Source organism: Neolamprologus multifasciatus, chromosome 7, assembly GCF_963576455.1.
Source record: "Neolamprologus multifasciatus chromosome 7, fNeoMul1.2, whole genome shotgun sequence".
NCBI classification, from domain to species: domain Eukaryota; kingdom Metazoa; phylum Chordata; class Actinopteri; order Cichliformes; family Cichlidae; genus Neolamprologus; species Neolamprologus multifasciatus.
The window spans coordinates 36,086,933-36,104,322 of NC_140445.1; the positions used below are offsets into that span (position 1 = coordinate 36,086,933).

Consider the following 17,390-nt stretch of genomic DNA (forward strand, 5'->3'; position numbering starts at 1 on the left):
TATGTAGATACTCATGTGAAGGTGGCAGAAAATTTCTTGTCACATGACCTCGACTATGCTTCATGCGACAAAGACTCAAACCCGAACCCGATACTGATTTAAACTCATATGATAACCACAGTGTCATATGATGAGAAAAACTCCCACCTGTTTACGAGTGAACAGGTTTTTAAAGTTGGCACATCCATGCTGGCTTTACACAATTAGCTGCAACCTAAAAGGACCACAAAGATATTAAGGATTAATGTGAATTATCTCATTTGTATCCCACTTTCACGTAGCTCTGTTCAGCCAGGTGTGCCACTTAACTTCCATATTTAATATGAAATAATGTCAAAATGTGCATTGCAGCATGCTGTCAGGCATAAAAATGAATACATCAACAAGCTGCTACAGGAAAGTCCTACTTGACAGTTTAAGAAACCAGACTGCTTTGATGACAGAATTCTTTTTCTGCTTTTCTTATCCACAAAGAATTAACTCCTGGTCAATTTGTTGAGATGAATAGAAGGATGAACACATAGATTCACTAAACATCTGAAAATGATTTGAATCTATGCACAACATTAAGCTGACAGACATATTTATTCACAGGTGTCCTTCATTTCTGCACTTTCTAGCAGGATGTCAAATGCGTTACTTTTGTCACAAGAAAGAAAAAAGGTTAATCTGGCAGAAGCAAAGATTTGTAGACCAGAAAGGGGGAAATAGCACCATCACGTCACACCCACGACATATGTTATGCTAGCACTATTTCCAAAAAGAAAACTATGGTTCAGTATAGCAACATATTTCACAAACTAGATACCTTGGGGAATAGATATAAATGTCTCGTCCACAGCCTTTCATTTGTGTTGTTTCCATCCCCATACTCCAAACTGGTCACATCAGATGGCTGTCCCTCTCTGAGCTATGTACTGTCAGAGGTTTTGTCCTGTTAAAAGGGTTTTTTTCCTTCCTACTGCTTGCTCATACAGGGTCATTTGATTGTTAGGATTTTCTCTGTATTATTGTGGAGTCTTTACTTGCAATATAAAGCTCCGTGAAGTGACCGATGTTGCGATTTGGTGCTATATAAAGTGAATTAAAATGGAATTGTTGTATCAGGCCAGGAATTCAAATTTACAGTGTCACAACAGAGAAATGCAGTACATCCACTCATTTGACAAAGCAATACGATCTGGTGTTTTCACTGATAACAGATTAAATGGTTAGATTACAGTCAAAATGGCATCAATTTCTATTAAACCGGTGTATTGAGTGACACATCCTATCAGAGCTAAGATGGCTAATAAAATGCCAACAGTGTGGCTGGTTGTTGTTCTTCCTGGGAATCAATAAAATCCACAAAACAGGCTCAACAAATGGAACCAAGCTGTTTTTATGTCTCTGATTTTTCCACTTAAAGATCTGACTTTTTAGCAAACTGGGCTTTGTGTAGTTTTATCTGCTGTTTTTCTCCAGTGCACATAGATGCTCACATCAAACTTGTTTTGGTGGCATTGAAAGTAAAACACTGGCACACTCAGAGGACAAGACAGCCTAGTCAACAGGAGTCTGCAGAGACAGTCAGTGTCAGGCTCAGCCGAGGGAGAATCCAGCTTGTTAGTTAAGGAAACAGGTAAACTTTTCCAGTGCTAATTTGCTCCAGTTTGTTTGCCATCAGCCCAATTTGTATTGTTGCAAACCAAACTCCACATCCTACCACAGATGAGATTCATAAAGTGTGGCTGAAAACAGCAGCATTCCAATTAATTCACACTTAACATGCTACACATGTGTGGTGAGAGTTTTTCATCCTGTGAGAGCCTGCTGTTGTTTTACTGGGCTGCTGTTATTTTGATAATATCCACAGTGAGTAAAGTGCTGCAGACATAATCCCCAGGATGGCAATGTTTTTGGTTGTGACTGTGGGTAAAACAGTGAGGTGTGGAGGTATGAGACAAGCTGAAAACCCTCCGATAGACCCCAGCTAACAGCAACACTGGAGGCTATTTAATATTTAAGCCAACTTTCTTCTGATTGGCTGCCCCTCACAAACAAAAGACTTTGTTTGCATAGGTGGGCCAGGCTCTGTGCTCCCAAGAGCCCGTGCTGACTGTATTAGGGATTTCTGCACTCTTACAGAGCCAGAAGTAGAAAGAAAAACCCTGCTGCAGCTAAGCATTGAGAGCAGTTTGAAGCCTTTTAGCTCACAGGGGTCACTTGTTTATATGCTGACCTTGATATATGACTTATTTAACATGAGCAGCCACAACTGTAAAAGCATAGTAAAGATAAATACAATTACAAATCTAATAATAAGATTTGTAAAACACTTTCAGAAAAGCTGTGAAACATTTAGCCATAGCAGACACATGTGATGCTGAAAAACAAGTGCACCAAGCAGGCGACGCTCGGCGAGAGCGAGAAGGTTGGTTTACAATAAGTACAAGTGTATTGGCAGAGGCTGTCACACAGACAGGGAATGGTTAGTTAATCAAACACAGACATGGACACGCACCTCAGCGCATGCATACATAAACACACAAACACGCATGCGCGCACACACTCACGACTCCAGAGGTTTTGGGGACCAGATGTCAGAGGGGCAAAGTGTGACACTTGACTAAGAACAGGCTTCACTTGAGAGCGTGTGTGTGCGTGTGGAGTCAAAAGCTGCTGCACTCTATAACTGCATTGATCTCAAGAACACCCCCCCCCCCCCCTCCCCACACACACACACACACACACACACACACACACACACACACACACACACACTAAAGTGAAGGCTTCCCCTTTGAAAGCCACATAATACATGTCTGGGCATGCAGGAAGGAGAGCTCTGCTGCTCTCTCTAAACACATTAAAGCATGTCCATGAGTGTGTGCCTGTGTGTATGTGCGTCTGTGTGTGTTTCTTTAACTGTTCAAAATGACAACAGCCATAATCTAAAGACAAAACTGAATTAAGTTTCAGTTGTTCGTCTCTCCTTGAGGTTTCTGACACACCAACTCCAGGATGTAGTTACATATGGCTGCACAGAGTTACCTAAGGCTGGGTATTATACATGAAAAAAACAACAACAAAAAAACAAAAAACAAACACACTTTCCTCATAGACAACTGTTTTAAAAGAGCCACCCGTAAAACTTTTAACTGGGCCCCTCCACAACACTGAAATGGCTGAACCCAGAAGACTCAATGGTTGACGTGCAGGGTGAGCATCTTTCATTCAAATAACTGTGTGCCAATTAGAAGTGCAGTATCTGTTTATGGTAATGCAGCACTGATAGAGTTCATGCGCATGCCATGAGCCTGACAGAGGCGAGAAGACAGAAATGAAAGAGAAGATAAATAAATTCAACATAATGATGAGAAACACTAAAGGACTTATTTTGTAATCCATGCATTAAAGTAGCCAGCATCAGCTGAACACTAGGCCTCACTTGGTACCACAAGTAGTAAATGTTTGCAGATATACATACATTTTTTTTACATATTAAGTATCATCATTTTAGGTGAGTATAGAGAGCTACAGGAACAGGTTCTCAGTCTGCTACTTTCTAACTACTAACTGCAATTGATATTTATTTGTCCCACAACCTTTTCAAATGTCCAGACCATCATCTGTTGCCAGACACAAAACAACCAATCAGAGAGAATATGGAATATTTTCTGATCCCATCTAGCACGTATGTCACTATGAGGTGGGCACACTCCATTTTTCAACTCAAAACCACAGATGAGACTCTATTCACTAAACTCAAAGTTTGCTCATGTGAAGCTGTTAGTTTGTGTGGAACTGTGTGTGTGTGTGTGTGTGTGTGTGTGTGTGTGTGTGTCTTCAGTATATGTGTGTGTGGCTGTCAGAGTATATCACTGGGGTCATTATGTTAACAGAGAACAGAACCCGCTGCTTCACATTTCACATTATTACTATTAAGAGAAAGGCAGTCTGGCCTAAACACACACATACACACATATGCACACACACAGAAAAATGACCGCTCTGAACAAAAAGCGCATTCATGTGGGCTCACAAACCCACACAGTTATATCTGGTTGGCAGTGATTTAAGGAGATGCTAGTCAAGCATTGATGGATGAAACCAAATAACCAGCAGAAACAGAAAAAAAATACTTCACCTTTGACCTTCTGACTTGAAAAATGCACATGACAGTTGTAGAGCTTTTAGCAGTTTCCTGCTCTATATCTAACATGCTGTGTTTATTAGAAATTAGACAGCACTTTGACACCAAGTCACAGCTCAGCAGTGCTGGAAGACAATCCTGCACGTTACACATGTTTAAGGAATCATCAACATCACAGATATGAATCTGAAAATTCCTAATACTGCATATTATGATGTATAGGAGTACACATAGTTCCAGTAAAGCATTAGTAAGACTTTCAGTTTAGCTTTCATTTCCTCTTACCCAACTATTCATTAATTTCCTCCCTTCATCAGGGTTTTTCTTCAAATATTTCATTTCATTTTTCATTTATTTATTTATAAAGCACATTTAATAACAACAGGGAGTTGACCAAAGTGCTGTACAAAATAACAATTAAACAATAACATTAACAACAACAACAACAACAACAGGTAAGAAAATTAAAAGAAAATTAGGATAAAATAATTGGTAACTCTCATACAGTTTCGAAAGCCAGAGTAAAAAAATATGTTTTAAGATGCGATTTAAAAAGAGTAACAGTTGGGGCCTTTCTAATGTGGAGAGGTAGATCATTCCACATTTTCGGTGCCACAACCGCAAATGCCCGATCTCCTCTATGAACCATCCTAGACTTATGTAAGGTAAGGAGCAGGTGATCCCTTGATCGAAGGGCTCTAGAGGCCGTATAAAGCTGCAATAGGTCAGGCAAATAGTCCGGTGCCAAGCTGGACTGACTGACACCCACATATAGTGAACTGCAGTGATCCAGTTGAGATAAAACAAACGCATGCTCGTTCCAAGTTTCTAAAGGATAAAAAAGATCTCACTTTGGATAGGAGCCTTAATTTAAAAAAGGACCGCTGGACAACTGAATTAATTTGTTTCTCGAATGTAAGTTTGCTATCCAAGAAAACACCCAGGTTTTTTACATGCATTTTAACAGCACGTTAGGTTACATAAGTCCAAATCTGGGGCATTGAAATTACAGCTTGGTCCAAAAATAATTACCTCAGTTTTATCCTCATTGAAGGTAAGAAAATTTGAGGCCATGCAGGTTTTAACTTCGCCAAGACATTTGACTAGCGATTCCATGGGCGTGGAGGTGTTTCTATTAAACCAAAGATAAATCTGGGTGTCGTCGGCATATGAGTGAAAGCAGATGTTATGCTTCCTAAAGTTTAGGCCTAGGGGCAACATATAGAAAAAAGAATTGGGCCTAATACGGAACCCTGCGGGACACCACAAGTAAAAGGAGGTGGGAAAGAAATAAAATCATCAAGGCTCACAGAAAAAGTCCTCTCGGAGAGGTACGACCTAAACCATTCCAAGGGGATACCTTTGATACCACATTGCTCCAAAGGGAGATCAGAATGCTGTGGTCAACAGTATCAAAGGCTGCAGTTAAGTCTAGGAGCAGGAGCACAGCTGGGTCTCCTGAGTCAGTGATTAATAAAATATCATTAAGTATTTTTAGGAGGGCAGTTTCTGTGCTGTGGTGGGTTTTGAAGCCCGACTGGAACTCAAAAATAGTATGACTATTTAGAAAGGTTTGTAGCTGCTCAAATACAATCTTTTCTAAAATTTTTGACAGAAACGGAAGCTTGGAAACAGGTCTAAAATTAGCAAGCAGTTTTAAGTACTGGCTGCACTACAGCGTGCTTGTATTCAGTTGGTACTACCCCAGAGCTGAGACTACTATTAAAAATAGTTAAAATGTCGGGACCGACTATCTTAATAATCTTTTTTAGAAAATGGGTTGGGACTGCATCTGAAGGGCAGGATGATGTCTTTATGCTATTGCAACGATCTTCCACCTGGTTAAGACATACAGCCTCAAACTGGTCAAAAGCAGTTGAGGAGGTATATGTTAATGAGACATTATACAGAGATAGGGTAGATGTAGATCGAAGCCTTTCTATCTTATTAATAAAAAACTGCAAGAACCTATCGCAAGTTTAAATGGAGCTATCTATATGGAAAGTGGGGGAGGTATTCAATAATGAGTAATAATCAATAATCAGTAATCAATAACTGAGAAAAGAATTCGGGGGTTATTAGAGTTGTTTTCAATAATTCTTGCGAGAAACTTAGATTGTTCAGCTTTTACAATGACTTGATATCTAGATAGGCTCTCTCTCAGAAGCAGGAAAGAGACTTGTAATTTGTCTTTTTTCCATTTTTGTTCAGCCTTTCTGCACTGTCGCCTAGCTGATCCAGTTGAGTCGTTTATCCACGGGTCTAAGTAAGCTGTCGATCGCACTGATTTAAATGGGGCGATCACATCAAGAATAGTCTTGCATTTATTATTAAAATTCAAATCCATCTGCTCAATACCATCACCAAGGGAAGAATTTGACAGTCTTTCAAAGGCAGTGGAAAACTGTTCTGTGGCCGTTGGTTTAAAAACACAATATATGGATGTAGGTTTAAGATGGCAATGAGATAAAAGTATATTAAACACTAATGGACAGTGGTCAGAAAAGATTGCATCACTTATTTCCAAATTAAAAATTGGTAATCGAAAAGACAACACGAGGTCCAACGTGTGGCCCTGTACATGTGTTGGATCCAATACATGCTGGAAGAGTCAATCAAATTTAAAAAGTCTTTAGCCAGCTGGTTGTGGGGGCAGCATACATGGATATTAAAATCCCCTACTATTAAAATTTGATCATAACTCGGGATGATTCCTGCTAAAAAAGTAGAAAAATCTCGAATAAAACCTTTGTTATATTTTGGAGGTCTGTATATTACTCCAAAGAGCGTTGGGCGTGGGTTCCCCAATTCAAAAAGTAGGATTTCGAAGCTTGAGTAAAAGTCTGCTGAAAGTTGTTTATATGTTAGTGTCTTTCTGAGGACAGCCGCAACTCCACCCCCGCGTTTGCCCATCCTTGGCAGATTTAAATAATCACAGTCAGAAGGTAGGAGTTCAGTAAAACAATTAAAACCAAGTTTCTGTTAGGAGCATAAGATCCAAATCGCGGTAAGTAAAAAAGTCCTTTAAAATAAAGGTTTTATTAGCTAACGAGCGGACATTAGCAAGGCTAATCCTTAGTGAAGTCGAAGGTTTAGTAGTGGAAATAGGAGCCCGTTGAAGCACCGCAGGTTCTGGAAGTTTACTCCCCTCCGACGATGTCGCGGAGGTCACAGGCATGGGTTTATTGTAGTAATCCCAGCGACAGGAACCAAACAGAGGTAGATCATGGTTGGGGAGGTCCAGTGTTTGACGTAGTCAGATCTGGCCGCCTCAAAGTATTGATCATTCCCGGGATGTAAGAAGGCAGCCTTCAGTCTCACCAGTCAACCGCTTCGTCTTCCCCGGCGCCGGCGACGCCTGGTTGATTGGGGTAGCTTCGAGGCAAAGCAGAGGCAGGCTGGGACAGGAACGCCGGGCAGAAACGGTGGAGGGAGAAATTTCTGATTTCCGTGGTTCCAGTAAGATTCACGTCTCAAGCAAGGTAATCTTACATCTAAAAGCATTTGGCGATCGTAAACACACAGAGAGTTAGCATCTTTTGAAGCGAGTAAAACAAAAGCAAACAATAACACTGGAAGGGACAGACGGCTGGCCGTGAACACTGGCGCCATCTTACATTGGTATTTGCCAGTGTGGGTGGCTGTAGCTCAGGTGGCAGAGCAGGTCAGCCACTAATCAGAAGGTCGGTGGTTCGATCCCAGGCTGCCTCCTGGCTACATGCCAAATATCCTTGGGCAAGATACTAACCCCATGTTTGCCTACTGGTGGTGGTCAGAGGGCCCGGTGGCGCCTGTGTCCGGCAGCCTCGCCTCTGTCAGTGCGCCCCAGGGCAGCTGTGGCTACAATGTAGCTTGCCATCGCCAGTGTGTGAATGTGTGTGTGAATGGGTGAATGACTGAATGTAGTGTAAAGCGCTTTGGGGTCCTTAAGGACTAGAAAAGCGCTATACAAATACAGGCCATTTACCATAAATATCTTTGAGGTTTTTATTTTTTCTATAAATAAAGCATATTTTCCCCGTATGATGAAAGAAAATCATGTGTGAAAACTAGCCTCAGGCTTTGACTCCAGTAATAAATTGTCAATGATATACATCTTTTTCTGTGAGCCAGCAGGTAACAGGAAATGGCGATTTCTATAGACACAGATATGAAATTTAGAAACGGTGTTCATTATACTGTGTGGTTTTTCAGAACTTATTAACCAAAATTTTAAAGTTCATCATCAGTGATGACCCCAACTACCTCAGTATATTGCTATACTGATTTCTCTACTAAGTCCTGGTGATCAGGGGCAATGAAAGCAATCGTTTGAACTGACATACATTGATTTTCTCCAAAACATAAGGTTTGGGTTTGGGTATCTGTGACGATCACTTAGACCATCCATCCATCCATTCATTCATTTTCTTCTGCTTATGCAATTCAGAGTCTCAGGGGGGCTGGAGCTTAACCTAGCTACCACAGGGCAAGAGGCGGAGTACACCCAGGTCCAGTCATCAGTAGGGATGGGTATCGTTTAGGTTTTATCTGATACCGGTGCCAAACCGGTACTTTTGAAACGGTGCCGGTGCTTAAACGGTGCTCGAACCGGTGCTTAAAGAATGGAGAACACAAAATTGGTCCAAAAACCTCTCATGTTCAGCTGTTTTTTTAGTAAAAAGATAACAATGTTAGCCTTTTCTGCAGCTATAGGGCATATATGGTATCATTCTTGGCTGGAAGCAGTGCTTTAACAATGGAAAAAACAAAAAGTTTATCCAAAAACCTCTCATGTTTAACTGTTTCCCACTTTTTATTTGGTCATTTTTGCCTTTTTGGCCAGGGTGAAGGGAGTATCTGCCATCAAACAAGAAGACAGCCGCATGTAGCTATGATGGTGTTTGCTAGTTCACCTTACATACATTAATGTAATAACGTGGTTAGCCTACTCAACGTAAATTATACACGAACAACATTAAGCTACTCACGCAGAGAAGAACGGCTGCTGCTGCCATCATCATCCTCATCATTTCTGCTACACTGGCAGGGCTAGGGGCCAGGACTCTACTCTTCAGCTTTTTGGGGGATGTTGCTAACTCTTCGTCCGATAACAGGCACCACACCTGCAGTAGATGCGCTCGGTGTGAGGTCTCGCAGCAAGCTATCAAATACGGCGCATTTTTCGGCTTTTAAAAAAAACGCTATGCGTCGCCAGGTGTTTCATCGGATTTCAGGTGTTACCTCCTTTCCACAGTATCACCTTAAAGCACTTGTTGCAGGCTGCTGAGTTTGCATCTTTTGCTGTGAAGTACAGCAAGACTTTTGACCGCTTCGCCTTGGGCATTTTTAATCTGTAGCTCTGCTCTAAAAGAACGTACGTACCTGGACCCGCCTACTATCCCCGGAAACGTAAAATGATTGGCTAGAATTCAAAGTGTATCACATCTCAGGAAAAAAAAGCACCGAAATAAAGCACCGAAATGTGCGCTGCTTTTCGGTCTGGTTACTACCGTTTATGTCAGAACCGGTGCCATCATGGCACCGGATACCGGTACCCATCCCCAGTCATCAGTCTAATGATGTAGACCACAGAGGGTGAATGTCTTTGAATTTGTAACCCTGGAAACAACATATGAGTGTCTAGGCCCAATTCAGTTAGTTTAAATCGAAGACTTCTTACTGAGATGGTGATCATCTCACTTTTCCTATAGCGCCATTATAAAGTTACCATTAGATGAATGAAGACAACTACCAAATAGACTTTAAAAAAAACAAAAAAAACAAGTTGATTTCAAATATTACTTTTATATCTTTCATAAGATGAAGCACTGATGAGAAAGTCACTTACTACTGAGAAGAAAAGAAAGTTTCACATGTGTTACTGGAGCTGCTGAATATCAGGAGCCCCGGTCTGATACCACTAAGAAAAAACTAACTACTGAAACGCTTTTGATCACTTTGAAAAATAACCTCTGAAACCTTTACATGGACAACATCAAGAGTGGCCTTAAGTAAAGAATATATGCAAGATGGCTGCCACAGCTGCTGCATGCAGGGCCACAAATTAGAAAGAGCTGAATAAATGTGGAGCAGGGTCTGCAGCCGCATGAGCGTGGGCTGTGTTTGGGATGGAGAACAGTCACTACTTGTTTTATTGCCTCATGATGAACACCTGCAACGACTGAGGGGGAGAAGAAGGAAAAAAAAAGAGGTCGGGGGCAGACAAAAGGCTTACATCTGAGAGAGGGAGAGAGAGGTATTGTGGGAACGCCTGTGTGTGTGCAGGTCTCAGGTTACATTCTTACAGACAAGCTGCCAAATGATACCTTCAATGCACACGCAGCTCACACGCTATGAAACACGCAGACATTTAGGACTGCAGCCTAAAAATATATTTGCTTTTAAGTTTTTAAATATGCTACAAAAGTACGTGAATATTCTTCTCTGTGTAAACTGGTGATCACATGGTTAGGATCTTTTGGTCCCACAGAAAGGAAAGTTTTACATACTGTATATCAGAATAAAGTGATTAAGTGATTGTTGAGGAAGACCCTTTCAAGTTTCTACATGACAAAACTCTATAATGCTTTTATGCTGTAGGTACTAGGAACTGATCCATGCAGCCAGGTTCAGCCTCTGGTGGAAAGCCTGAAAGACCCAGAGTGAAATTTGTTACAGCACCAGATTAATGCACATGGTCTTGAAATGAGGAGCTCAGTAGCGAAAATGGGCAAGACGTTTGGGCTTCTGCATGCATTTGGACATGTGACACGTTGAGAATAAATTTTTCTCAACCTTTACCCACTAAAAATAAGTACAAATTCAGCTATACATTCAGACTACAAGCAAGAGGAAAAGCTGTCAATTAAGTCTCAATTGATCAGGTACTTCATTAAAATTTTGTATCCTGTTGAATTAACACAAGACGATATAGCTGTTAACTGACTCCTGCTTAGAAGTTGAGTCTTTTTAGCCAAATGTCACCAAGTCTCACAAAATTCAGCTGTGGGCTGCTTCCAGCAACAGACCTGGTTACCATACCAAGAGGATGCAACTGTTGAGATGCCACATTAAGTCACTGCACCCATCACTGGTTGGTTTATAAATATGTCAAGCATTGGGCCAATAAAAGGTCTACTCTACGTCATACTGGCCAACTCAGTAAACAAGATTAATCATGAAAATCAGACTTACTAAGCACTGTTAGAAGATCTAATTTTCTCCTTTTTGGTGAAGCAAGATTTGCAGTTTCTCTTCTCTCTTCCAGTCCTCGTGTCAAGCAATGTTAAACGTGGTGCTGATCCTCAGGCACTTCAGAGTTCAAGCTAAGGCTAAGTTACTGTAAAATATATAGGTTTGAAATTCCAGAAAAGGTAAAGACTCACAACCTAAACAACCACTCAGAGAAGGAAGCAGTTTATTGAGGAAACAGGGAGTGGAACGCCTGTTTTTAAGAAAAATACTCTCATAGTGAAGATTTAGTGATCTTTGTTCCAGAGTCCTGCTTCCAAAACACACAGAGTGCACCTTTTTTTCCCCAGAAGAATGATGAATTAGGGCAAAAAGGTGGTCTTAATCAAATTTCACTGTGTTGAAGTAATTAGTTCTGCCTCCTCAGTCCTGAGTGAAGTACTTTAACCTCTGGCCGCACCCATAAACTTCTGTCTTAAAGAGTTACGCTACTGGAAAAAAAACACAGCTTCCAGATTCTTTTAAATGTACATTTGCACTGTATCTGTAGCAAGATGATGTTTCCAAGAGATGAGCACAACTTAAAATGGATCAAAGAAATTGAAAATTGTGTTAGAATTGCACAAAAAAGGGTATTCTTATTGCAATGCATGCAGTAGGCAGCTAGAGATCTTAAAAGTCAGGGGTTGCAGTCTTCAGGCAACATAATCAGATAAAGATGCCGTTTCAATCTTGGAGGAAGATCTCCAAGAGCTCATCCATTGTTATCTGACTAAAAGGTGTTTGGGGAAAATCACATGCCACAACAGCTAACTCTGAATGTTTTGATTTGGAGGATTTTTACACCAGGTGCACTTCCTGATGCAGCGCCCAAAGGACTTGTGTCTCCTCCTGGGACTGAATTAGAGATCTTTTACTTATAAGGCAAATGTGTAAACCACTACACTTACAGCCCATAATGTAACTACAGAAGTATTAAATGAATACCAGAGTAAGCTGATTCTGGTGTAAGATATATCGCCTACACGCTCTGCATATTCATATGCAAGATCTGTCTATAGACTTCAGGTCATAGAAAGTCTGTGTAAAGTTAAAGTCATTCATGGAAAGAACAGTTATTTCAGTCAACTACTTCCAAGCCATTTCAGATTCGTCTTTAACTGCAAAGTCAAGTCTCACATTTGTAACAGAAAAGAAAAATTTACAGGAGTCAAAGTAGTTTCAAAGTTTGAATCTTGGTAAAGATATTTGATTAGCTTAACTGGACCAAAACATACCAACAGAAGTTATACATAATTAAGAATTTAAGAAATAATTATACCGGCTAAAGATTTAATTAAAAACATGCCAAAGCATACTGACAATGCTGCACGCTATAAAGTATCAGCTAGGCCCCAGCAGCTTCAAATAATTGCATCATACAAATTTAGTTTGACAAAAGTGATCGTCCAAATTTGTGGGACATGCTGGAACGATTTATCTGCGCAGAGCTCTGACTTCAATACCATCCAAAACCTTTGAGATAAACACCCAACACCAGTTGCTGGACCTTGTGGCAGGATGGGAGCAAATCCCTTCTGGCATTGTAATGTAATTTTGTAGATCAGTTCTTTAGCTTTATTGCTTCCCAACCACTAACATTTGGTTTCTGATTGGCAACCGAAATAACAAAGCACTCTAATGCTTTGTTATCTTTTTGCACTATAATGCAAATGTGTTTGTTTGCTTTACAGAAGTAAGGTGTCACATCCTTCCAAATGGTGGCTGTTTCTTTTAAAGCTTGGGTGTTGTAAATCTTATTGATATACACCTCTGCCTTCCAAGAACACAGCAGCAGGGATAGAACTTCATAAAGCCGCATTTATTGGATAATTGGTCCTTCAAATGGCTTCAAGCTGTCGAAGGATGGCCATCCAACAGGCAGCAGGCCGGAAAATAAGAGAAAAGAGGAAAGTCTAAGGGGGGGAAGAAACACAAACAGCTAACTAATGTCCTCTTTAACATCCTCTTAACCAAAGGCTAAAACCACTGTGTGGAAGTGGAGGTTTTAGCCTGAAGTTATTGCAAACACAAAGCTGTCAAATAAGACAAACAACCACAAATGCACACCAGTAATTCTCAACTTTTTCAATTAATATTCCACAGTGGTTCAGAGATAATTCAGTGAAGTGAAGCAGCCAGTTTAGAAAATTAACAAAACCTAATTTTGAGTCTGATCGTAGTCCAAACAAAGCTCTGTGCAAGTCTTTTTGAGGTAAGTCCAAGACAGGCCTGAAGTCATTTCCTCCAAGTGAATTTCCAAGTTTGTCACAAACTTTCAATCTCAAAAAAACCAACTCAGTGTTCTTTAGTTCTTTAGAGGGTTTTAGAGCAATAATCATGTGTGCAGAGCAAATTTCAAATTAAGCATCAAGTCCAGGTAGTAAAACTGCTGCAGGTGAGTTGTACTTAATAATCAACTTGTCTTTTAAGTGATTCCAGATAAAGTTTGCAAAGATTAGAAAGTTTCAAGTCCTCGAGCCTCAAGTAATCTAAGACAAGTACATTTGTTCAGGGTAATTTCAAGACATGGTCCCTGTCATTTATTCAAGTATAAAACAAGTCTAAGATTTGTCAAACCAAATCTGAAGTTAAATTTCACGTCAAAGGTCAAATTTGAGTTTATCAGAACAAGTCAAGTCTCAAGTCCTTAAGCACAACAAATACAGTCGTAAATATTGTTCGATGAATTAAAGTGAATTCTCAACTGATGCCAATCATAATTCCAGGTGCAAATCTTTCCCATTTTGAAATGATGATCATATAATTTACTTCCCAAAGTGCCATCACTAACGATTCAACGTGTGTGGCCTGTCAAGTACAAGTCTCTGGTACTATTTCAAATTAACCCCCCCCCCACGGATCACTGTTTTAGCGTCCACAAAACGAGGCAGCATTTATAACGTTTTCAGAAGCGGCAGGGTTCCACCAAACTTTGCTGCATCAAATCAAGTGCCACTTGCTAACCGTTGAACTGTGGCCGATCACACAGCAGGCAGCGTGCAATGTAACAGCTTTCTATCCAGAGTGTGGAAGACATTTTTTTTGTGTACATGCAGTCATGTCGGGATAGAACAGTACACCATGTCCTAGACTTGTCTGGTATGTTCAGTCCACGATGCCAAAAAAATATTATATTATAAAAGGCAACCATGTAGGAGCAAAGATCTTTGTGGATTAAATCGCACAGTCTCACTTATTCGCCTTCTCATATTTGACTGTAAACATGTTATATTCAAAGAAACCTTTATTTTTAGCTTTACAGCACAGAAGGGTTGAGAGAAGGCAGTTTGCTATCATGCTGAAGTGGGTATTGAGAGAGGAAGAGGGAAAGGGGGGAGGCATAAGGAAGAGAGTAGCAAGAAAGTGAGCAGAGTGAGAGAAGTAAAAAATGAAAAGATGAAGGGAAGAATGAAAGAATGGAAAGAGAGAGAGGGAGAGAGAGGCAAATGTTTGGAGTGAGGCGTTTTTGCTTTTCAGTCCTGACAGTGTGGAATGTGAGAAGGGAGATCAATGTGGTATCTCTCTCTCACACACACACACACACACACACACACACACACACACACACACACACACACACACACAGGCTGCCAGATGTTCTTCAGCCAATGAGGAAGAAGCGGTCTGGTCTCTTCAGGTCAACCCGCATGTGTCTCAGCACACACACACACACACACACACACACACACACACACACACCAATACACTGAGGCAACCCATCTTTTCCTCTCCTTTCAGCTTTCTTTCCTTGCTGCATTCACTTTAAGTGCATTTGCCAAAATTCCCTATTTTATCAATGAAACGCTCACAGCTTGCAGCACAGTTCTCTTGAGCAAGTCTCCTAGAGCAGAAGGCTTTATTCCACTTAGCAAGGCATCACCTCTGCCAAAGTTAGACGCTCAGTTCCGAGTACTACAAGACATGCCCCCAAAGTTGCTGGGGGGGGGGGGGGGGGGTTTAGGGAAGCAAAGAAACGAAGGACAGAGCAGGAAGTGGAAAGGGCAGGTGTGTGTCTTTGGCAGGTGCAGGAAGTTACTTTTCCAATAGAGAGTAAAGAGGGGGGGTTTCTCTGTGTTTCTCTTGGTGTTTAAAACACCAAGATAACAAAATATTTCTTATCTTAATTTAGCAAAATAAATACAGAAAATAATTCTGCAGATCAAATTCAAATATAAAGAAAAGCAAAGGTAATAAAAATAATCAGTATAATTGATCAGCAGGTTCTGACCTCCTGTCTTCAGTTCTAGATTCATTTTGAGTGTCTGAAACAAGAGAAAGCAGACTGGGACTTTGCAAAATAAACTAGCTTCACACTGGACCTAAACACCAATTAAACGTCAGGGAAGAACATCCAAATTAACACAAACACAGCCAAAGACTGGGGCATAAATTTACTGCTAATCTTGCTGTGTGTGTTTTAAGAGAGTGTGTTTTTCTTTCTCCCCCCCTCTTACATGGATGAACAAAAACACAATAATGCCCCCCACACACGCACACACCCATACACTGTGTCTGGCCCGTCACAGGACCAGATGGCAGAAGGGGTGTTCCAGACAATTTAGAGTCTGTGTGTGTGTTTGTGCACGTGTGTCAGTTTGTGTGCTTGGTGTGTGTGTCTGTGTGTGTGTGGAGAGGCTATATATTTTCCAACCAACCCCCCTTTTCCACACATACACACTCGGGGACTTGGCAGTGCCACTCTGGTGCCCTCGCTGCCAAAAAACTGAGAATAAAACAAAAGCCGGGATGAACCATTGTGCCGCTTCCGTCCTCGATCCCACCCCTAACTCTGAACCAGATGGTTTAACCCACTGATCTCTGCAGTGTGAAGGTTCAGTGTGTCTTTGGCAAGTCAGCTCAAATCAATTTGTACATTAAATGATCTCAACAAACAGGTTGCGACGACGTCCAAAACCTGCAAGTCTGTCTTTGAGCGAGTTCAAGCGGATCTCCGTTTGAGGTGAACGTCGAGGAGTTGAAACAGCAGAAGGGAGAAATGGAAGAAAAGCAGGAAGCAAAGGAAGAAGATCAGGGAGGAAACAGGATGTTTTTAATTTAGAATTTAGATACAATAGCCTTGATACATTCCTTTTATATCACACATATGTCTTGCTTTCACGTAAGCTGCAAAGTGGGCTTTCAGTAAGAAAACATACGTAGGTTGATTCCACCAATTTTGTGTGATGTTTTAGATTTTGCCTTTCTATATATACCCACACACATAAATAGACCCGAGCTTGTGATGCGTTTCGATTTTTCCAGTGAAAGAAATGCCAAAACTGTGCAAGGAGAAAACATTTGCAAGTGAAAACATGTTTTATATTTTTCTCTTACAATGTTTTTTATCTTTGTTGCTATATGATATATCACAATCAGCGGGGGTGTTCTGTAACGTAGTATGTTACTTATTACTGTAGCAAACCCAGTAATTACATTACAGTTAACATTCTGTTCTGAGGTTCTTCAATCATCTTTACTCTGGGCAGAAAATAGAAAGAAACCAGAGCGTCAGTTATGTAGTAGCTCATCATGATCCATCCTGCCTGTAAAAGGGCAAGTGTGAGCTTGACCTTGATCTCAGACCCATTACGTGTTCACTGTGTTTAAGTTTTAGTATTTATTGATCATGTCTTTCCTGGAAAAAAATGAAAGAGTGGTCTATAACTTTTCAGGAACTGTGATGTGGATGATACTTTTATTTACAGGACACGATGATTAAATTGAAGCTATGGTGCACATTATTATAACTAGCAAACCCTGGCGCTACATGTGGGTCTTTGCTTTGGTGTTAGGTCCACATCTATCCTGGTAAATTTATCAGAACAAGATTGACTGTAATAATATAACAAATCTGTTAGATGTCACTTGTAGGAAGATGAACGTGTTACAAGTGTCTGCACAGATAACACAAAGCTAGCAAAGAACCTGAGTGTATACTAGCACCAGCTGGCAAACCAGAGCCTAATCTTAAGCAGGGCTTTAAGTGGCTGTCCTGACACGAAATTATGGCTTATGTCAGTTAAATAACCAAAAAGATGAA

The 17,390-nt window shown here is 40.7% G+C and overlaps 1 protein-coding gene and 1 long non-coding RNA gene across 7 annotated transcripts in view; both read right to left on the reverse strand.

The window, feature by feature from the left end:
• The window catches only part of tcf4 (transcription factor 4), a 249,336-nt gene that overhangs the window by 210,262 nt on the left and 21,684 nt on the right, over nt 1-17,390 (reverse strand). The gene's annotated exons all lie outside the window — the stretch shown is intronic.
• On the reverse strand, nt 970-9,050 carry LOC146514699 (uncharacterized). The gene is made up of 2 exons (XR_014875061.1): nt 5,480-9,050; nt 970-5,388 (listed from the first exon to the last, which is right to left on the reverse strand). It is a non-coding gene; the product is annotated as an uncharacterized LOC146514699 (long non-coding RNA).